Genomic DNA, 24,139 nt, shown 5'->3' with positions numbered 1-24,139 from the left:
TTATCATCGACTAGAGGCTCATAAACCTCACCCCACATATGTTTCCTTGCCATAGATTACATTCTTGGATTTCTGGTGGAAACCATTTCTTGGTTAAAAACGCGTACGTGTTAGCCTTCGGTATTATTGAAAATGGTCATTCATGGCTATTTTCGGCAAAATGGGGGTTGTGTGGCCATTGATCGTCGACCAGAGGCTCATACACCTCACCCCACATATGTTTCCTTGTCGTAGATCACATTCTTGGATTTCTGGTGGAGACCATTTCTTGGTCAAAAAGCCGTAGGTGTTAGCCTTCGATATTATTGAAAATGGTCGTTCATGGCTATTTTCGACAAAAATGGGGGTTGTGTGGCCATTGATCATCGACCAGAGGCTCATACACCTCACCCCACATATGTTTCCTTGCCATAGATCACATTCTTGGATTTCTGGTGGAGACCATTTCTTGGTCAAAAACTCGTACGTGTTAGCCTTCAGAATTATTGAAAATGGTCGTTCATGGCTATTCTCGGCAAAATGGGGGTTCTGTGGCCATTGATCATCGACCAGAGGCTCGTACACCTCACCCCACATATGTTTCCTTGCCATAGATCACATTCTTGGATTTCTGGTGGAGACCATTTCTTGGTCAAAAATCCGTAGGTGTTAGCCTTCGGTATTATTGAAAATGGTCGTTCATGGCTATTTTCGGCAAAATGGGGGTTCTGTGGCCATTGATCATCGACCAGAGGCTCGTACACCTCACCCCACATATGTTTCCTTGCCATAGATCACATTCTTGGATTTCTGGTGGAGACCATTTCTTGGTCAAAAATCCGTAGGTGTTAGCCTTCGGTATTATTGAAAATGGTCGTTCATGGCTATTTTCGACAAAAATGGGGGTTGTGTGGCCATTGATCATCGACCAGAGGCTCATACACCTCACCCCACATATGTTTCCTCGCCATAGATCACATTCTTGGATTTCTGGTGGAGACCATTTCTTGGTCAAAAATCCGTAGGTCTTAGCCTCTAATATTATTGAAAATGGTCGCTCATGGCTATTTTCGGCAAAATGGGGGTTCTGTGGCCATTGATCGTCGACCAGAGGCTCATACACCTCACCCCACATATGTTTCCTTGTCGTAGATCACATTCTTGGATTTCTGGTGGAGACCATTTCTTGGTCAAAAATCCGTAGGTGTTAGCCTTCGATATTATTGAAAATGGTCGTTCATGGCTATTTTCGACAAAAATGGGGGTTGTGTGGCCATTGATCATCGACCAGAGGCTCATACACCTCACCCCACATATGTTTCCTTGCCATAGATCACATTCTTGGATTTCTGGTGGAGACCATTTCTTGGTCAAAAATCTGTAGGTGTTAGCCTTCGGTATTATTGAAAATGGTCGTTCATGGCTATTTTCGACAAAAATGGGGGTTGTGTGGCCATTGATCATCGACCAGACGCTCATACACCTCACCCCACATATGTTTCCTTGCCATAGATCACATTCTTGGATTTCTGGTGGAGACCATTTCTTGGTCTAAAATCCGTAGGTGTTAGCCTCTAGTATTATTGAAAATGGTCGCTCATGGCTATTTTCAAGGTCGCTCATGGCTATTTTCATAAAAAATGGGGGTTGTGTGGCCATTTATCATCGACTAGAGGCTCATAAACCTCACCCCACATATGTTTCCTTGCCATAGATTACATTCTTGGATTTCTGGTGGAAACCATTTCTTGGTTAAAAACTCGTACGTGTTAGCCTTCGGTATTATTGAAAATGGTCATTCATGGCTATTTTCGGCAAAATGGGGGTTGTGTGGCCATTGATCATCGACCAGAGGTTCATACACCTCACCCCACATATGTTTCCTTGCCATAGATCACATTCTTGGATTTCTGGTGGTGACCATTTCTTGGTCAAAAATCCGTAGGTGTTAGCCTTCGGTATTATTGAAAATGGTCGTTCATGGCTATTTTCGACAAAAATAGGGGTTGTGTGGCCATTGATCATCGACTAGAGGCTTATACACCTCACCCCACATATGTTTCCTTGCCATAGATCACATTCTTGGATTTCTGGTGGAGACCATTTCTTGGTCAAAAATCCGTAGGTGTTAGCCTTCGGTATTATTGAAAATGGTCGTTCATGGCTATTTTCGACAAAAATGGGGGTGTGTGGCCATTGATCATCGACCAGATGCTCATACACCTCACCCCACATATGTTTCCTTGCCATAGATCACATTCTTGGATTTCTGGTGGAGACCATTTCTTGGTCTAAAATCCGTAGGTCTTAGCCTCTAGTATTATTGAAAATGGTCGCTCATGGCTATTTTCATAAAAAATGGGGGTTGTGTGGCCATTTATCATCACCTAGAGGCTCATAAACCTCACCCCACATATGTTTCCTTGCCATAGATCACATTCTTGGATTTCTGGTGGAGACCATTTCTTGGTTAAAAACTCGTACGTGTTAGCCTTCGGTATTATTGAAAATGGTCGTTCATGGCTATTTTCGGCAAAATGGGGGTTGTGTGGCCATTGATCATCGACCAGAGGATCATACACCTCACCCCACATATGTTTCCTTGCCATAGATCACATTCTTGGATTCCTGGTGGAGACCATTTCTTGGTCAAAAATCCATACGTGTTAGCCTTTGGTATTTTTGAAAATGGTCATTCATGGCTATTTTCGACAAAAATGGGGGTTGTGTGGCCATTGATCATCGACTAGAGGCTCATACCAAGAAATGGTCTCCACCAAAAAATGGTCTCCACCAAGAAATGGTCTCCACCAAAAAATGGTCTCCATCAAAAATCCGAAGGCTAACACGTACGAGTTTTTGACCAAGAAATGGTCTCCACCAAAAATCCAAGAATGTGATCTATGGCAAGGAAACATATGTGGGGTGAGGTGTATGAGCGTCTGGTCGATGATCAATGGCCACACAACCCCCATTTTTGTCGAAAATAGCCATGAATGACCATTTACAATAATACCGAAGGCTAACACCTACGGATTTTTGACCAAGAAATGGTCTCCACCAGAAATCCAAGAATGTGATCTATGGCAAGGAAACATATGTGGGGTGAGGTGTATGAGCCTCTGGTCGACGATCAATGGCCACACAACCCTAATTTTTGTCGAAAATAGCCATGAACGACCATTTTCAATGACACTGAAGGCTACCACCTACGGATTTTTGACCAAGAAATGGTCTCCACCATAAATCCAAGAATGTGATCTATGGCAAGGAAACATATGTGGGGTGAGGCCTCTGGACGATGATCAATGGCCACACAACCCCCATTTTTGTCGAAAATAGCCATGAATGACCATTTAGAATAATACCGAAGGCTAACACCTACGGATTTTTGACCAAGAAATGGTCTCCACCAGAAATCCAAGAATGTGATCTATGGCAAGGAAACATATGTGGGGTGAGGTGTATGAGCCCCTGGTCGATGATCAATGGCCACACAACCCCCATTTTTGTCGAAAATAGCCATGAACGACCATTTTCAATAATATCGAAGGCTAACACCTACGGATTTTTGACCAAGAAATGGTCTCCACCAGAAATCCAAGAATGTGATCTACGACAAGGAAACATATGTGGGGTGAGGTGTATGAGCCTCTGGTCGACGATCAATGGCCACACAACCCCCATTTTGCCGAAAATAGCCATGAATGACCATTTTCAATAATACCGAAGGCTAACACGTACGAGTTTTTAACCAAGAAATGGTTTCCACCAGAAATCCAAGAATGTAATCTATGGCAAGGAAACATATGTGGGGTGAGGTTTATGAGCCTCTAGTCGATGATAAATGGCCACACAACCCCCATTTTTTATGAAAATAGCCATGAGCGACCTTGAAAATAGCCATGAGCGACCATTTTCAATAATATTAGAGGCTAAGATCTACGGATTTTTGACCAAGAAATGGTCTCCACCAGAAATCCAAGAATGTGATCTATGGCAAGGAAACATATGTGGGGTGAGGTGTATGAGCCTCTGGTCGATGATCAATGGCCACACAACCCCCATTTTTGTCGAAAATAGCCATGAATGACCATTTACAATAATACCGAAGGCTAACACCTACGGATTTTTGACCAAGAAATGGTCTCCACCAGAAATCCAAGAATGTGATCTATGGCAAGGAAACATAAGTGGGGTGAGGTGTATGAGCCTCTGGTCGATAATCAATGGCCACACAACCCCCATTTTTGTCGAAAATAGCCATGAACGACCATTTTCAATAATATCGAAGGCTAACACCTATGGATTTTTGACCAAGAAATGGTCTCCACCAGAAATCCAAGAATGTGATCTACGACAAGGAAACATATGTGGGGTGAGGTGTATGAGCCTCTGGTCGACGATCAATGGCCACACAACCCCCATTTTGCCGAAAATAGCCATGAATGACCATTTTCAATAATACCGAAGGCTAACACGTACGAGTTTTTAACCAAGAAATGGTTTCCACCAGAAATCCAAGAATGTAATCTATGGCAAGGAAACATATGTGGGTTGAGGTTTATGAGCCTCTAGTCGATGATAAATGGCCACACAACCCCCATTTTTTATGAAAATAGCCATGAGCGACCTTGAAAATAGCCATGAGCGACCATTTTCAATAATACTAGAGGCTAACACCTACGGATTTTATACCAAGAAATGGTCTCCACCAGAAATCCAAGAATGTGATCTATGGCAAGGAAATATATGTGGGGTGAGGTGTATGAGCGTCTGGTCGATGATCAATGGCCACACAACCCCCATTTTTGTCGAAAATAGCCATGAACGACCATTTTCAATAATACCGAAGGCTAACACCTACGGAATTTTGACCAAGAAATGGTCTCCACCAGAAATCCAAGAATGTGATCTATGGCAAGGAAACATATGTGGGGTGAGGTGTATGAGCCTCTGGTCGACGATCAATGGCCACACAACGCCCATTTTTTATGAAAATAGCCATGAGCGACCTTGAAAATAGCCATGAGCGACCATTTTCAATAATACTAGAGGCTAACACCTACGGATTTTAGACCAAGAAATGGTCTCCACCAGAAATCCAAGAATGTGATCTATGGCAAGGAAACATATGTGGGGTGAGGTGTATGAACGTCTGGTCAATGATCAATGGCCACACAACCCCCATTTTTGTCGAAAATAGCCATGAACTACCATTTTCAATAATACCGAAGGCTAACACCTACGGATTTTTGACCAAGAAATGGTCTCCACCAGAAATCCAAGAATGTGATCTATGGCAAGGAAACATATGTGGGGTGAGGTGTATGAGCCTCTGGTCGATGATCAATGGCCACACAACCCCCATTTTTGTCGAAAATAGCCATGAACGACCATTTTCAATAATATCGAAGGCTAACACCTACGGATTTTTGACCAAGAAATGGTCTCCACCAGAAATCCAAGAATGTGATCTACGACAAGGAAACATATGTGGGTGAGGTCTATGAGCCTCTGGTCGACGATCAATGGCCACACAACCCCCATTTTGCCGAAAATAGCCATGAATGACCATTTTCAATAATATCGAAGGCTAACACCTACGGATTTTTGACCAAGAAATGGTCTCCACCAGAAATCCAAGAATGTGATCTACGACAAGGAAACATATGTGGGGTGAGGTGTATGAGCCTCTGGTCGACGATCAATGGCCACACAACCCCCATTTTGCCGAAAATAGCCATGAATGACCATTTTCAATAATACCGAAGGCTAACACGTACGAGTTTTTAACCAAGAAATGGTTTCCACCAGAAATCCAAGAATGTAATCTATGGCAAGGAAACATATGTGGGGTGAGGTTTATGAGCCTCTAGTCGATGATAAATGGCCACACAACCCCCATTTTTTATGAAAATAGCCATGAGCGACCTTGAAAATAGCCATGAGCGACCATTTTCAATAATACTAGAGGCTAACACCTACGGATTTTAGACCAAGAAATGGTCTCCACCAGAAATCCAAGAATGTGATCTATGGCAAGGAAACATATGTGGGGTGAGGTGTATGAGCGTCTGGTCGATGATCAATGGCCACACAACCCCCATTTTTGTCGAAAATGGCCATGAACGACCATTTTCAATAATACCGAAGGCTAACACCTACGGATTTTTGACCAAGAAATGGTCTCCACCAGAAATCCAAGAATGTGATCTATGGCAAGGAAACATATGTGGGGTGAGGTGTATGAGCCTCAAGTCGATGATCAATGGCCACACAACCTCCATTTTTGTCGAAAATAGCCATGAACGACCATTTTCAATAATATCGAAGGCTAACACCTACTGATTTTTGACCAAGAAATGGTCTCCACCAGAAATCCAAGAATGTGATCTACGACAAGGAAACATATGTGGGGTGAGGTGTATGAGCCTCTGGTCGACGATCAATGGCCACACAACCCCCATTTTTCCGAAAATAGCCATGAATGACCATTTTCAATAATATCGAAGGCTAACACCTACGGATTTTTGACCAAGAAATGGTCTCCACCAGAAATCCAAGAATGTGATCTACGACAAGGAAACATATGTGGGGTGAGGTGTATGAGCCTCTGGTCGACGATCAATGGCCACACAACCCCCATTTTGCCGAAAATAGCCATGAATGACCATTTTCAATAATACCGAAGGCTAACACGTACGAGTTTTTAACCAAGAAATGGTTTCCACCAGAAATCCAAGAATGTAATATATGGCAATGAAACATATGTGGGGTGAGGTTTATGAGCCTCTAGTCGATGATAAATGGCCACACAACCCCCATTTTTTATGAAAATAGCCATGAGCGACCTTGAAAATAGCCATGAGCGACCATTTTCAATAATACTAGAGGCTAACACCTACGGATTTTAGACCAAGAAATGGTCTCCACCAGAAATCCAAGAATGTGATCTATGGCAAGGAAACATATGTGGGGTGAGGTGTATGAGCGTCTGGTCGATGATCAATGGCCACACAACCCCCATTTTTGTCGAAAATAGCCATGAACGACCATTTTCAATAATACCGAAGGCTAACACCTACGGAATTTTGACCAAGAAATGGTCTCCACCAGAAATCCAAGAATGTGATCTATGGCAAGGAAACATATGTGGGGTGAGGTGTATGAGCCTCTGGTCGACGATCAATGGCCACACAACGCCCATTTTTTATGAAAATAGCCATGAGCGACCTTGAAAATAGCCATGAGCGACCATTTTCAATAATACTAGAGGCTAACACCTACGGATTTTAGACCAAGAAATGGTCTCCACCAGAAATCCAAGAATGTGATCTATGGCAAGGAAACATATGTGGGGTGAGGTGTATGAACGTCTGGTCGATGATCAATGGCCACACAACCCCCATTTTTGTCGAAAATAGCCATGAACTACCATTTTCAATAATACCGAAGGCTAACACCTACGGATTTTTGACCAAGAAATGGTCTCCACCAGAAATCCAAGAATGTGATCTATGGCAAGGAAACATATGTGGGGTGAGGTGTATGAGCCTCTGGTCGATGATCAATGGCCACACAACCCCCATTTTTGTCGAAAATAGCCATGAACGACCATTTTCAATAATATCGAAGGCTAACACCTACGGATTTTTGACCAAGAAATGGTCTCCACCAGAAATCCAAGAATGTGATCTACGACAAGGAAACATATGTGGGTGAGGTCTATGAGCCTCTGGTCGACGATCAATGGCCACACAACCCCCATTTTGCCGAAAATAGCCATGAATGACCATTTTCAATAATATCGAAGGCTAACACCTACGGATTTTTGACCAAGAAATGGTCTCCACCAGAAATCCAAGAATGTGATCTACGACAAGGAAACATATGTGGGGGTGAGGTGTATGAGCCTCTGGTCGATGATCAATGGCCACACAACCCCCATTTTGCCGAAAATAGCCATGAATGACCATTTTCAATAATACCGAAGGCTAACACGTACGAGTTTTTAACCAAGAAATGGTTTCCACCAGAAATCCAAGAATGTAATCTATGGCAAGGAAACATATGTGGGGTGAGGTTTATGAGCCTCTAGTCGATGATAAATGGCCACACAACCCCCATTTTTTATGAAAATAGCCATGAGCGACCTTGAAAATAGCCATGAGCGACCATTTTCAATAATACTAGAGGCTAACACCTACGGATTTTAGACCAAGAAATGGTCTCCACCAGAAATCCAAGAATGTGATCTATGGCAAGGAAACATATGTGGGGTGAGGTGTATGAGCGTCTGGTCGATGATCAATGGCCACACAACCCCCATTTTTGTCGAAAATGGCCATGAACGACCATTTTCAATAATACCGAAGGCTAACACCTACGGATTTTTGACCAAGAAATGGTCTCCACCAGAAATCCAAGAATGTGATCTATGGCAAGGAAACATATGTGGGGTGAGGTGTATGAGCCTCAAGTCGATGATCAATGGCCACACAACCTCCATTTTTGTCGAAAATAGCCATGAACGACCATTTTCAATAATATCGAAGGCTAACACCTACTGATTTTTGACCAAGAAATGGTCTCCACCAGAAATCCAAGAATGTGATCTACGACAAGGAAACATATGTGGGGTGAGGTGTATGAGCCTCTGGTCGACGATCAATGGCCACACAACCCCCATTTTTCCGAAAATAGCCATGAATGACCATTTTCAATAATATCGAAGGCTAACACCTACGGATTTTTGACCAAGAAATGGTCTCCACCAGAAATCCAAGAATGTGATCTACGACAAGGAAACATATGTGGGGTGAGGTGTATGAGCCTCTGGTCGACGATCAATGGCCACACAACCCCCATTTTGCCGAAAATAGCCATGAATGACCATTTTCAATAATACCGAAGGCTAACACGTACGAGTTTTTAACCAAGAAATGGTTTCCACCAGAAATCCAAGAATGTAATATATGGCAATGAAACATATGTGGGGTGAGGTTTATGAGCCTCTAGTCGATGATAAATGGCCACACAACCCCCATTTTTTATGAAAATAGCCATGAGCGACCTTGAAAATAGCCATGAGCGACCATTTTCAATAATACTAGAGGCTAACACCTACGGATTTTAGACCAAGAAATGGTCTCCACCAGAAATCCAAGAATGTGATCTATGGCAAGGAAACATATGTGGGGTGAGGTGTATGAGCGTCTGGTCGATGATCAATGGCCACACAACCCCCATTTTTGTCGAAAATAGCCATGAACGACCATTTTCAATAATACCGAAGGCTAACACCTACAGATTTTTTACCAAGAAATGGTCTCCACCAGGAATCCAAGAATGTGATCTATGGCAAGGAAACATATGTGGGGTGAGGTGTATGAGCCTCTAGTCGATGATCAATGGCCACACAACCCCCATTTTTGTCGAAAATAGCCATGAATGACCATTTTCAAAAATACCAAAGGCTAACACGTACGGATTTTTAACCAAGAAATGGTCTCCACCAGAAATCCAAGAATGTGATCTATGGCAAGGAAACATATGTGGGGTGAGGTGTACGAGCCTCTGGTCGATGATCAATGGCCACACAACCCCCATTTTGCCGAAAATAGCCATGAATGACCATTTTCAATAATACCGAAGGCTAACACGTACGAGTTTTTAACCAAGAAATGGTCTCCACCAGAAATCCAAGAATGTGATCTATGGCAAGGAAACATATGTGGGGTGAGGTGTATGAGCGTCTGGTCGATGATCAATGGCCACACAACCCCCATTTTTGTCGAAAATAGCCATGAACGACCATTTTCAATAATACCGAAGGCTAACACCTACGGATTTTTGACCAAGAAATGGTCTCCACCAGAAATCCAAGAATGTGATCTATGGCAAGGAAACATATGTGGGGTGAGGTGTATGAGCCTCTGGTCGACGATCAATGGCCACACAACCCTAATTTTTGTCGAAAATAGCCATGAACGACCATTTTCAATGACATTGAAGGCTAACACCTACGGATTTTTGACCAAGAAATGGTCTCCACCATAAATCCAAGAATGTGATCTATGGCAAGGAAACATATGTGTAGTGAGGTGTATGAGCCTCTGGTCGATGATCAATGGCCACACAACCCCCATTTTTGTCGAAAATAGCCATGAATGACCATTTACAATAATACCAAAGGCTAACACCTACGGATTTTTGACCAAGAAATGGTCTCCACCAAAAATCCAAGAATGTAATCTATGGCAAGGAAACATATGTGGGGTGAGGTTTATGAGCCTCTAGTCGATGATAAATGGCCACAAAAGCTCCATTTTTTATGAAAATAGCCATGAGCGACCTTGAAAATAGCCATGAGCGACCATTTTCAATAATACTAGAGGCTAACACCTACGGATTTTAGACCAAGAAATGGTCTCCACCAGAAATCCAAGAATGTGATCTATGGCAAGGAAACATATGTGGGGTGAGGTGTATGAGCGTCTGGTCGATGATCAATGGCCACACAACCCCCATTTTTGTCGAAAATAGCCATGAATGACCATTTTCAATAATACCGAAGGCTAACACCTACGGATTTTTGACCAAGAAATGGTCTCCACCAGAAATCCAAGAATGTGATCTATGGCAAGGAAACATATGTGGGGTGAGGTGTATGAGCCTCTAGTCGATGATCAATGGCCACACAACCCCCATTTTTGTCAAAAATAGCCATGAATGATCATTTTCAAAAATACCAAAGGCTAACACGTACGGATTTTTGACCAAGAAATGGTCTCCACCAGAAATCCAAGAATGTGATCTATGGCAAGGAAACATATGTGGGGTGAGGTGTACGAGCCTCTGGTCGATGATCAATGGCCACACAACCCCCATTTTGCCAAAAATAGCCATGAATGACCATTTTCAATAATACCGAAGGCTAACACGTACGAGTTTTTAACCAAGAAATGGTTTCCACCAGAAATCCAAGAATGTAATCTATGGCAAGGAAACATATGTGGGGTGAGGTTTATGAGCCTCTAGTCGATGATAAATGGCCACACAACCCCCATTTTTTATGAAAATAGCCATGAGCGACCTTGAAAATAGCCATGAGCGACCATTTTCAATAATACTAGAGGCTAACACCTACGGATTTTAGACCAAGAAATGGTCTCCACTAGAAATCCAAGAATGTGATCTATGGCAAGGAAACATATGTGGGGTGAGGTGTATGAGCGTCTGGTCGATGATCAATGGCCACACAACCCCCATTTTTGTCGAAAATAGCCATGAACAACCATTTTCAATAATACCGAAGGCTAACACCTACGGATTTTTGACCAAGAAATGGTCTCCACCAGAAATCCAAGAATGTGATCTATGGCAAGGAAACATATGTGGGGTGAGGTGTATGAGCCTCTGGTCGACGATCAATGGCCACACAACCCCCATTTTTTATGAAAATAGCCATGAGCGACCTTGAAAATAGCCATGAGCGACCATTTTCAATAATACTAGAGGCTAACACCTACGGATTTTAGACCAAGAAATGGTCTCCACCAGAAATCCAAGAATGTGATCTATGGCAAGGAAACATATGTGGGGTGAGGTGTATGAGCGTCTGGTCGATGATCAATGGCCACACAACCCCCATTTTTGTCGAAAATAGCCATGAACGACCATTTTCAATAATACCGAAGGCTAACACCTACGGATTTTTGACCAAGAAATGGTCTCCACCAGAAATCCAAGAATGTGATCTATGGCAAGGAAACATATGTGGGGTGAGGTGTATGAGCCTCTGGTCGATGATCAATGGCCACACAACCCCCATTTTTGTCGAAAATAGCCATGAACGACCATTTTCAATAATATCGAAGGCTAACACCTACGGATTTTTGACCAAGAAATGGTCTCCACCAGAAATCCAAGAATGTGATCTACGACAAGTAAACATATGTGGGGTGAGGTGTATGAGCCTCTGGTCGACGATCAATGGCCACACAACCCCCATTTTGCCGAAAATAGCCATGAATGACCATTTTCAATAATATCGAAGGCTAACACCTACGGATTTTTGACCAAGAAATGGTCTCCACCAGAAATCCAAGAATGTGATCTACGACAAGGAAACATATGTGGGGTGAGGTGTATGAGCCTCTGGTCGACGATCAATGGCCACACAACCCCCATTTTGCCGAAAATAGCCATGAATGACCATTTTCAATAATACCGAAGGCTAACACGTACGAGTTTTTAACCAAGAAATGGTTTCCACCAGAAATCCAAGAATGTAATCTATGGCAAGGAAACATATCTGGGGTGAGGTTTATGAGCCTCTAGTCGATGATAAATGGCCACACAACCCCCATTTTTTATGAAAATAGCCATGAGCGACCTTGAAAATAGCCATGAGCGACCATTTTCAATAATACTAGAGGCTAACACCTACGGATTTTAGACCAAGAAATGGTCTCCACCAGAAATCCAAGAATGTGATCTATGGCAAGGAAACATATGTGGGGTGAGGTGTATGAGCGTCTGGTCGATGATCAATGGCCACACAACCCCCATTTTTGTCGAAAATAGCCATGAACGACCATTTTCAATAATACCGAAGGCTAACACCTACGGATTTTTGACCAAGAAATGGTCTCCACCAGAAATCCAAGAATGTGATCTATGGCAAGGAAACATATGTGGGGTGAGGTGTATGAGCCTCTGGTCGATGATCAATGGCCACACAACCTCCATTTTTGTCGAAAATAGCCATGAACGACCATTTTCAATAATATCGAAGGCTAACACCTACAGATTTTTGACCAAGAAATGGTGTCCACCAGAAATCCAAGAATGTGATCTACGACAAGGAAACATATGTGGGGTGAGGTGTATGAGCCTCTGGTCGACGATCAATGGCCACACAACCCCCATTTTGCCGAAAATAGCCATGAATGACCATTTTCAATAATATCGAAGGCTAGCACCTACGGATTTTTGACCAAGAAATGGTCTCCACCAGAAATCCAAGAATGTGATCTACGACAAGGAAACATATGTGGGGTGAGGTGTATGAGCCTCTGGTCGACGATCAATGGCCACACAACCCCCATTTTGCCGAAAATAGCCATGAATGACCATTTTCAATAATACCGAAGGCTAACACGTACGAGTTTTTAACCAAGAAATGGTTTCCACTAGAAATCCAAGAATGTAATCTATGGCAATGAAACATATGTGGGGTGAGGTTTATGAGCCTCTAGTCGATGATAAATGGCCACACAACCCCCATTTTTTATGAAAATAGCCATGAGCGACCTTGAAAATAGCCATGAGCGACCATTTTCAATAATACTAGAGGCTAACACCTACGGATTTTAGACCAAGAAATGGTCTCCACCAGAAATCCAAGAATGTGATCTATGGCAAGGAAACATATGTGGGGTGAGGTGTATGAGCGTCTGGTCGATGATCAATGGCCACACAACCCCCATTTTTGTCGAAAATAGCCATGAACGACCATTTTCAATAATACCGAAGGCTAACACCTACGGATTTTTTACCAAGAAATGGTCTCCACCAGAAATCCAAGAATGTGATCTATGGCAAGGAAACATATGTGGGGTGAGGTGTATGAGCCTCTAGTCGATGATCAATGGCCACACAACCCCCATTTTTGTCGAAAATAGCCATGAACGACCATTTTCAATAATACCGAAGGCTAACACCTACGGATTTTTGACCAAGAAATGGTCTCCACCAGAAATCCAAGAATGTAATCTATGGCAAGGAAACATATGTGGGGTGAGGTTTATGAGCCTCTAGTCGATGATCAATGGCCACACAACCCCCATTTTTGTCGAAAATAGCCATGAACGACCATTTTCAATAATACTAGAGGCTAAGACCTACGGATTTTTGACCAAGAAATGGTCTCCACCAGAAATCCAAGAATGTGATCTATGGCAAAGAAACATATGTGGGGTGAGGTGTATGAGCCTCTAGTCGATGATCAATGGACACACAACCCCCATTTTTGTCGAAAATAGCCATGAACGACCATTTTCAAAAATACCAAAGGCTAACACGTACGGATTTTTGACCAAGAAATGGTCTCCACCAGAAATCCAAGAATGTGATCTATGGCAAGGAAACATATGTGGGGTGAGGTGTATGAGTGTCTGGTCGATGATCAATGGCCACACAACCCCCATTTTGCCGAAAATAGCCATGAACGACCATTTTCAATAATACTAGAGGCTAACACCTACGGATTTTTGACCAAGAAATGGTCTCCACCAGAAATCCAAGAATGTGATCTATGGCAAGGAAACATATGTGGGGTGAGGTGTATGAGCCTATGGTCGATGATCAATGGCCACACAACCCCCATTTTTTTATGAAAATAGCCATGAGCGACCTTGACAATAGCCATGAGCGACCATTTTTAATAATACTAGAGGCTAAGACCTACGGATTTTTGACCAAGAAATGGTCTCCACCAGAAATCCAAGAATGTGATCTATGGCAAGGAAACATATGTGGGGTGAGGTGTATGAGCCTCTGGTCGATGATCAATGGCCACACAACCCCCATTTTTGTCGAAAATAGCCATGAATGACCATTTACAATAATACCGAAGGCTAACACCTACGGATTTTTGACCAAGAAATGGTCTCCACCAGAAATCCAAGAATGTGATCTATGGCAAGGAAACATATGTGGGGTGAGGTCTATGAGCGTCTGGTCGATGATCAATGGCCACACAACCCCCATTTTTTATGAAAATAGCCATGAGCGACCATTTTCAATAATACCGAAGGCTAACACGTACGAGTTTTTAACCAAGAAATGGTCTCCACCAGAAATCCAAGAATGTGATCTATGCCAAGGAAACATATGTGGGGTGAGGTGTACGAGCCTCTAGTCGATGATAAATGGCCACACAACCCCCATTTTTTATGAAAATAGCCATGAACGACCATTTTCAATAATACCGAAGGCTAACACCTACAGATTTTTGACCAAGAATTGGTCTCCACCAGAGGTGTATGAGCCTCTGGTCGATGATCAATGGCCACACAACCCCCATTTTTTATGAAAATAGGCATGAGCGACCATTTTCAATAATACTAGAGGCTAAGATCTACGGATTTTTGACCAAGAAATGGTCTCCACTAGAAATCCACGAATGTGATCTATGGCAAGGAAACATATGTGGGGTGAGGTGTATGAGCCTCTGGTCGATGATCAATGGCCACACAACCCCCATTTTTGTCGAAAATAGCCATAAACGACCATTTTTAATGACACTGAAGGCTAACACCTACGGATTTTTGACCAAGAAATGGTCTCCACCAGAAATCCAAGAATGTGATCTATGGCAAGGAAACATATGTGGGGTGAGGTGTATGAGCCTCTGGTCGATGATCAATGGCCACACAACCCCCATTTTTGTCGAAAATAGCCATGAACGACCATTTTCAATAATACTAGAGGCTAAGACCTACGGATTTTTGACCAAGAAATGGTCTCCACCAGAAATCCAAGAATGTGATCTATGGCAAGGAAACATATGTGGAGTGAGGTGTACGATCCTCTGGTCGATGATCAATGGCCACACAACCCCCATTTTTGTCGAAAATAGCCATGAATGACCATTTTCAAAAATACCGAAGGCTAACACGTTCGGATTTTTGACCAAGAAATGGTCTCCACCAGAAATCCAAGAATGTGATCTATGGCAAGGAAACATATGTGGGGTGAGGTGTATGAGCGTCTGGTCGATGATCAATGGCCACACAACCCCCATTTTTGTCGAAAATAGCCATGAACGACCATTTTCAATAATACCGAAGGCTAACACATACGGATTTTAGACCAAGAAATGGTCTCCACCAGATGGGGTGAGGTGTACGAGCCTCTGGTCGATGATCAATGGCCACACAACCCCCATTTTTGTCGAAAATAGCCATGAATGACCATTTTCAATAATACCGAAGGCTAACACCTACGGATTTTTGACCAAGAAATGGTTTCCACCAGAAATCCAAGAATGTGATCTACGACAAGGAAACATATGTGGGGTGAGGTGTATGAGCCTCTGGTCGACGATCAATGGCCACACAACCCCCATTTTGCCGAAAATAGCCATGAATGACCATTTTCAATAATACCGAAGGCTAAGACCTACGGATTTTTGACCAAGAAATGGTCTCCACCAGAAATCCAAGAATGTGATCTATGGCAAGGAAACATATGTGGGGTGAGGTGTATGAGCCTCTGGTCGATGATCAATGGCCACACAACCCCCATTTTTGTCGAAAATAGCCATGAATGACCATTTACAATAATACCGAAGGCTAACACCGACGGATTTTTGACCAAGAAATGGTCTCCACCAGAAATCCAAGAATGTGATCTACGACAAGGAAACATATGTGGGGTGAGGTGTATGAGCCTCTGGTCGATAATCAATGGCCACACAACCCCCATTTTTGCCGAAAATAGCCATGAGCGACCATTTTTTAAATAATACACCTCACCCCACATATGTTTCCTTGCCATAGATCACATTCTTGGATTTATGGTGGAGACCATTTCTTGGTCAAAAATCCGTAGGTGTTAGCCTTTGGTATTTTTGAAAATGGTCATTCTATGGCAAGGAAACATATGTGGGGTGAGGTGTATGAGCGTCTGGTCGATGATCAATGGCCACACAACCCCCATTTTTGCCGAAAATAGCCATGAACAACCGTTTTCAATAATACCGAAGGCTAACACCTACGGATTTTTGACCAAGAAATGGTCTCCACCAGAAATCCAAGAATGTGATCTATGGCAAGGAAACATATGTGGGGTGAGGTGTATTATTGAAAATGGTCGCTCATGGCTATTTTCGGCAAAAATGGGGGTTCTGTGGCCATTGATCATCGACCAGAGGCTCATACACCTCACCCCACATATGTTTCCTTGTCGTAGATCACATTCTTGGATTTCTGGTGGAGACCATTTCTTGGTCAAAAATCCGTAGGTGTTAGCCTTCGGTATTATTGTAAATGGTCATTCATGGCTATTTTCAACAAAAATGGGGGTTGTGTGGCCATTGATCATCGACCAGAGGCTCATACACCTCACCCCACATAGGTTTCCTTGCCATAGATCACATTCTTGGATTTCTGGTGGAGACCATTTCTTGGTCAAAAATCCGTAGGTCTTAGCCTTCGGTATTATTGAAAATGGTCATTCATGGCTATTTTCGGCAAAATGGGGGTTGTGTGGCCATTGATCGTCGACCAGAGGCTCATACACCTCACCCCACATATGTTTCCTTGTCGTAGATCACATTCTTGGATTTCTGGTGGAAACCATTTCTTGGTCAAAAATCCGTAGGTGTTAGCCTTCGGTATTATTGAAAATGGTCATTCATGGCTATTTTCGACAAAAATGGGGGTTGTGTGGCCATTGATCATCGACCAGAGGCTCGTACACCTCACCCCATCTGGTGGAGACCATTTCTTGGTCTAAAATCCGTACGTGTTAGCCTTCGGTATTATTGAAAATGGTCGTTCATGGCTATTTTCGACAAAAATGGGGGTTGTGTGGCCATTGATCATCGACCAGACGCTCATACACCTCACCCCACATATGTTTCCTTGCCATAGATCACATTCTTGGATTTCTGGTGGAGACCATTTCTTGGTCAAAAATCCGAACGTGTTAGCCTTCGGTATTTTTGAAAATGGTCATTCATGGCTATTTTTCGACAAAAATGGGGGTTGTGTGGCCATTGATCATCGACCAGAGGATCGTACACCTCACTCCACATATGTTTCCTTGCCATAGATCACATTCTTGGATTTCTGGTGGAGACCATTTCTTGGTCAAAAATCCGTAGGTCTTAGCCTCTAGTATTATTGAAAATGGTCGTTCATGGCTATTTTCGACAAAAATGGGGGTTGTGTGGCCATTGATCATCGACCAGACGCTCATACACCTCACCCACATATGTTTCCTTGCCATAGATCACATTCTTGGATTTCTGGTGGAGACCATTTCTTGGTCTAAAATCCGTAGGTGTTAGCCTCTAGTATTATTGAAAATGGTCGCTCATGGCTATTTTCATAAAAAATGGGGGTTGTGTGGCCATTGATCGTCGACCAGAGGCTCATACACCTCACCCCACATATGTTTCCTTGCCGTAGATCACATTCTTGGATTTCTGGTGGAGACCATTTCTTGGTCAAAAATCCGTAGGTGTTAGCCTTCGGTATTATTGAAAATGGTCGTTCATGGCTATTTTTGACAAAAATGGGGGTTGTGTGGCCATTGATCATCGACCAGACGCTCATACACCTCACCCCACATATGTTTCCTTGCCATAGATCACATTCTTGGATTTCTTGTGGAGACCATTTCTTGGTCTAAAATCCGTAGGTGTTAGCCTCTAGTATTATTGAAAATGGTCGCTCATGGCTATTTTCAAGGTCGCTCATGGCTATTTTCATAAAAAATGGGGGTTGTGTGGCCATTTATCATCGACCAGAGGCTCATACACCTCACCCCACATATGTTTCCTTGCCATAGATCACATTCTTGGATTTTTGGTGGAGACCATTTCTTGGTCAAAAACTCGTACGTGTTAGCCTTCGGTATTATTGAAAATGGTCGTTCATGGCTATTTTCGGCAAAATGGGGGTTGTGTGGCAATTGATCATCGACCAGAGGCTCATACACCTCACCCCACATATGTTTCCTTGCCATAGATTACATTCTTGGATTTCTGGTGGAGACCATTTCTTCGTCAAAAATCCGTAGGTGTTAGCCTTCGATATTATTGAAAATGGTCGTTCATGGCTATTTTCGACAAAAATGGGGGTTGTGTGGCCATTGATCATCGACCAGACGCTCATACACCTCACCCCACATATGTTTCCTTGCCATAGATCACATTCTTGGATTTCTGGTGGAGACCATTTCTTGGTCAAAAATCCGTAGGTGTTAGCCTTCGGTATTATTGAAAATGGTCGTTCATGGCTATTTTCGACAAAAATGGGGGTTGTGTGGCCATTGATCATCGACCAGAGGCTCATACACCTCACCCCACATATGTTTCCTTGCCATAGATCACATTCTTGGATTTCTGGTGGAGACCATTTCTTGGTCAAAAATCCGTAGGTGTTAGCCTTCGATATTATTGAAAATGGTCGTTCATGGCTATTTTCGACAAAAATGGGGGTTGTGTGGCCATTGATCATCGACCAGAGGATCGTACACCTCACTCCACATATGTTTCCTTGCCATAGATCACATTCTTGGATTTCTGGTGGAGACCATTTCTTGGTCAAAAATCCGTAGGTCTTAGCCTCTAGTATTATTGAAAATGGTCGTTCATGGCTATTTTCGACAAAAATGGGGGTTGTGTGGCCATTGATCATCGACCAGACGCTCATACACCTCACCCCACATATGTTTCCTTGCCATATATCACATTCTTGGATTTCTGGTGGAGACCATTTCTTGGTCTAAAATCCGTAGGTGTTAGCCTCTAATATTATTGAAAATGGTCGTTCATGGCTATTTTCGACAAAAATGGGGGTTGTGTGGCCATTGATCATCGACTAGAGGCTCATACACCTCACCCCACATATGTTTCCTTGCCATAGATCACATTCTTGGATTTCTGGTGGAGACCATTTCTTGGTCAAAAATCTGTAGGTCTTAGCCTCTAATATTATTGAAAATGGTCGTTCATGGCTATTTTCGACAAAAATGGGGGTTGTGTGGCCATTGATCATCGACCAGAGGCTCATACACCTCACCCCACATATGTTTCCTTGCCATAGATCACATTCTTGGATTTCTGGTGGAGACCATTTCTCGGTTAAAAACTCGTACGTGTTAGGCTTCGGTATTATTGAAAATGGTCATTCATGGCTATTTTCGGCAAAATGGGGGTTGTGTGGTCATTGATCATCGACCAGAGGCTCGTACACCTCACCCCACATATGTTTCCTTGCCATAGATCAGATTCTTGGATTTCTGGTGGAAACCATTTCTTGGTCAAAAATCCGTAGGTGTTAGCCTTCGGTATTATTGAAAATGGTCATTCATGGCTATTTTCGACAAAAATGGGGGTTGTGTGGCCATTGATCATCGACCAGAGGCTCGTACACCTCACCCCATCTGGTGGAGACCATTTCTTGGTCTAAAATCCGTACGTGTTAGCCTTCGGTATTATTGAAAATGGTCGTTCATGGCTATTTTCAAGGTCGCTCATGGCTATTTTCATAAAAAATGGGGGTTGTGTGGCCATTTATCATCGACTAGAGGCTCATAAACCTCACCCCACATATGTTTCCTTGCCATAGATTACATTCTTGGATTTCTGGTGGAAACCATTTCTTGGTCAAAAATCCGTAGGTGTTAGCCTTCGGTATTATTGAAAATGGTCATTCATGGCTATTTTCGACAAAAATGGGGGTTGTGTGGCCATTGATCATCGACCAGAGGCTCGTACACCTCACCCCATCTGGTGGAGACCATTTCTTGGTCTAAAATCCGTACGTGTTAGCCTTCGGTATTATTGAAAATGGTCGTTTATGGCCTATTTTCAAGGTCGCTCATGGCTATTTCCATAAAAAATGGGGGTTGTGTGGCCATTTATCATCGACCAGAGGCTCATAAACCTCACCCCACATATGTTTCCTTGCCATAGATCACATTCTTGGATTTCTGGTGGAGACCATTTCTTGGTCAAAAATCCATAGGTGTTAGCCTTCGGTATTATTGAAAATTGTCGTTCATGGCTATTTTCGACAAAAATGGGGGTTGTGTGACCATTGATCATCGACCAGACGCTCATACACCTCACTACACATATGTTTCCTTGTCGTAGATCACATTCTTGGATTTCTGGTGGAGACCATTTCTTGGGCAAAAATCCGAATGTGTTAGCCTCAAGTATTATTGAAAATGGTCGCTCATGGCTATTTTCATAAAAAATGGGGGTTGTGTGGCCATTTATCATCGACTAGAGGCTCATAAACCTCACCCCACATATGTTTCCTTGCCATAGATCACATTCTTGGATTTCTGGTGGAGCCATTTCTTGGTCAAAAATCCGTAGGTGTTAGCCTTCGGTATTATTGAAAATGGTCGTTCATGGCTATTTTTGACAAAAATGGGGGTTGTGTGGCCATTAATCATCGACCAGACGCTCATACACCTCACCCCACATATGTTTCCTTGCCATAGATCACATTCTTGGATTTCTGGTCGATGATCAATGGCCACACAACCCCCATTTTTGTCGAAAATAGCCATGAACGACCATTTTCAATAATACCGAAGGCTAACACCTACGGATTTTAGACCAAGAAATGGTCTCCACCAGAAATCCAAGAATGTGATCTATGGCAAGGAAACATATGTGGGTGTCGAAAATAGCCATGAACGACCATTTTCAATAATACCGAATGCTAACACCTACGGATTTTTGACCAAGAAATGGTCTCCACCAGAAATCCAAGAATGTGATCTATGGCAAGGAAACATATGTGGGGTGAGGTGTATGAGTGTCTGGTCGATGATCAATGGCCACACAACCCCCATTTTAGTCGAAAATAGCCATGAACGACCATTTTCAAAAATACTGAAGGCTAACACCTACAGATTTTTGACCAAGAAACACCCCACATATGTTTCCTTGTCGTAGATCACATTCTTGGATTTCTGGTGGAGACCATTTCTTGGTCTAAAATCCGTAGGTGTTAGCCTTCGGTATTATTGAAAATGGTCGTTCATGGCTATTTTCGGCAAAATGGGGGTTGTGTGGCAATTGATCATCGACCAGAGGCTCATACACCTCACCCCACATATGTTTCCTTGCCATAGATCACATTCTTGGTTTCTGGTGGAGACCATTTCTTGGTCAAAAATCCGTAGGTGTTAGCCTTCGGTATTGTTGAAAATGGTCGCTCATGGCTATTTTCGACACCCACATATGTTTCCTTGCCATAGATCACATTCTTGGATTTCTGGTGGAGACCATTTCTTGGTCTAAAATTAGTAGGTGTTAGCCTTCGGTATTATTGAAAATGGTCGTTCATGGCTATTTTCGACAAAAATGGGGGTTGTGTGGCCATTGATCATCGACCAGAAATCCAAGAATGTGATCTATGGCAAGGAAACATATGTGGGGTGAGGTGTATGAGCGTCTGGTCGATGATCAATGGCCACAGAACCCCCATTTTTGTCGAAAATAGCCATGAACGACCATTTTCAATAATACCGAAGGCTAACACCTACGGATTTTTGACCAAGAAATGGTCTCCACCAGAAATCCAAGAATGTGATCTATGGCAAGGAAATATATGTGGGGTGAGGTTTATGAGCCTCTAGTCGATGATAAATGGCCACACAACCCCCATTTTTTATGAAAATAGCCATGAGCGACCTTGAAAATAGCCATGAGCACCCATTTTCAATAATACTAGAGGCTAACACCTACGGATTTTTGACCAAGAAATGGTCTCCACCAGAAATCCAAGAATGTGATCTATGGCAAGGAAACATATGTGGGGTGAGGTGTATGAGCCTCTGGTCGATGATCAATGGCCACACAACCCCCATTTTTGTCGAAAATAGCCATGAACGACCATTTTCAATAATACCGAAGGCTAACACGTACGAGTTTTTGACCAAGAAATGGTCTCCACCAGAAATCCAAGAATGTGATCTATGGCAAGGAAACATATGTGGGGTGAGGTTTATGAGCCTCTAGTCGATGATAAATGGCCACACAACCCCCATTTTTTATGAAAATAGCCATGAGCGACCTTGAAAATAGCCATGAGCGACCATTTTCAATAATACTAGAGGCTAACACCTACGGATTTTAGACCAAGAAATGGTCTCCACCAGAAATCCAAGAATGTGATCTATGGCAAGGAAACATATGTGGGGTGAGGTGTATGAGCCTCTGGTCGACGATCAATGGCCACACAACCCCCATTTTTTATGAAAATAGCCATGAGCGACCTTGAAAATAGCCATGAGCGACCATTTTCAATAATACTAGAGGCTAACACCTACGGATTTTTGACCAAGAAATGGTCTCCACCAGAAATCCAAGAATGTGATCTATGGCAAGGAAACATATGTGGGGTGAGGTGTATGAGCCTCTGGTCGATGATCAATGGCCACACAACCCCCATTTTTGTCGAAAATAGCCATGAACGACCATTTTCAATAATACCGAAGGCTAACACCTACGGATTTTTGACCAAGAAATGGCCTCCACCAGAAATCCAAGAATGTGATCTATGGCAAGGAAACATATGTGGGGTGAGGTGTATGAGCCTCTGGTCGATGATCAATGGCCACACAACCCCCATTTTTGTCGAAAATAGCCATGAACGACCATTTTCAATAATATCGAAGGCTAACACCTACGGATTTTTGACCAAGAAATGGTCTCCACCAGAAATCCAAGAATGTGATCTATGGCAAGGAAACATATGTGGGGTGAGGTGTATGAGCCTCTGGTCGACGATCAATGGCCACACAACCCCCATTTTTTATGAAAATAGCCATGAGCGACCATTTTCAATAATACTAGAGGCTAACACCTACGGATTTTGGACCAAGAAATGGTCTCCGCCAGAAATCCAAGAATGTGATCTATGGCAAGGAAACATATGTGGGGTGAGGTGTATGAGCGTCTGGTCGATGATCAAGTGGCCACACAACCCCCATTTTTGTCGAAAATAGCCATGAACGACCATTTTCAATAATACTAGAGGCTAAGACCTACGGATTTTTTGACCAAGAAATGGTCTCCACCAGAAATCCAAGAATGTGATCTATGGCAAGGAAACATATGTGGAGTGAGGTGTACGATCCTCTGGTCGATGATCAATAGGCCACACAACCCCCATTTTTGTCGAAAATAGCCATGAATGACCATTTTAAAAAATACCGAAGGCTAACACGTTCGGATTTTTGACCAAGAAATGGTCTCCACCAGAAATCCAAGAATGTGATCTATGGCAAGGAAACATATGTGGGGTGAGGTGTATGAGCCTCTGGTCGATGATCAATGGCCACACAACCCCCATTTTGCCGAAAATAGCCATGAATGACCATTTTCAATAAT

Source organism: Zea mays, unplaced genomic scaffold (assembly GCF_902167145.1).
Source record: "Zea mays cultivar B73 unplaced genomic scaffold, Zm-B73-REFERENCE-NAM-5.0 scaffold_209, whole genome shotgun sequence".
Lineage (NCBI taxonomy): Eukaryota > Viridiplantae > Streptophyta > Magnoliopsida > Poales > Poaceae > Zea > Zea mays.
Note: the sequence above shows the minus strand (reverse complement) of the source record.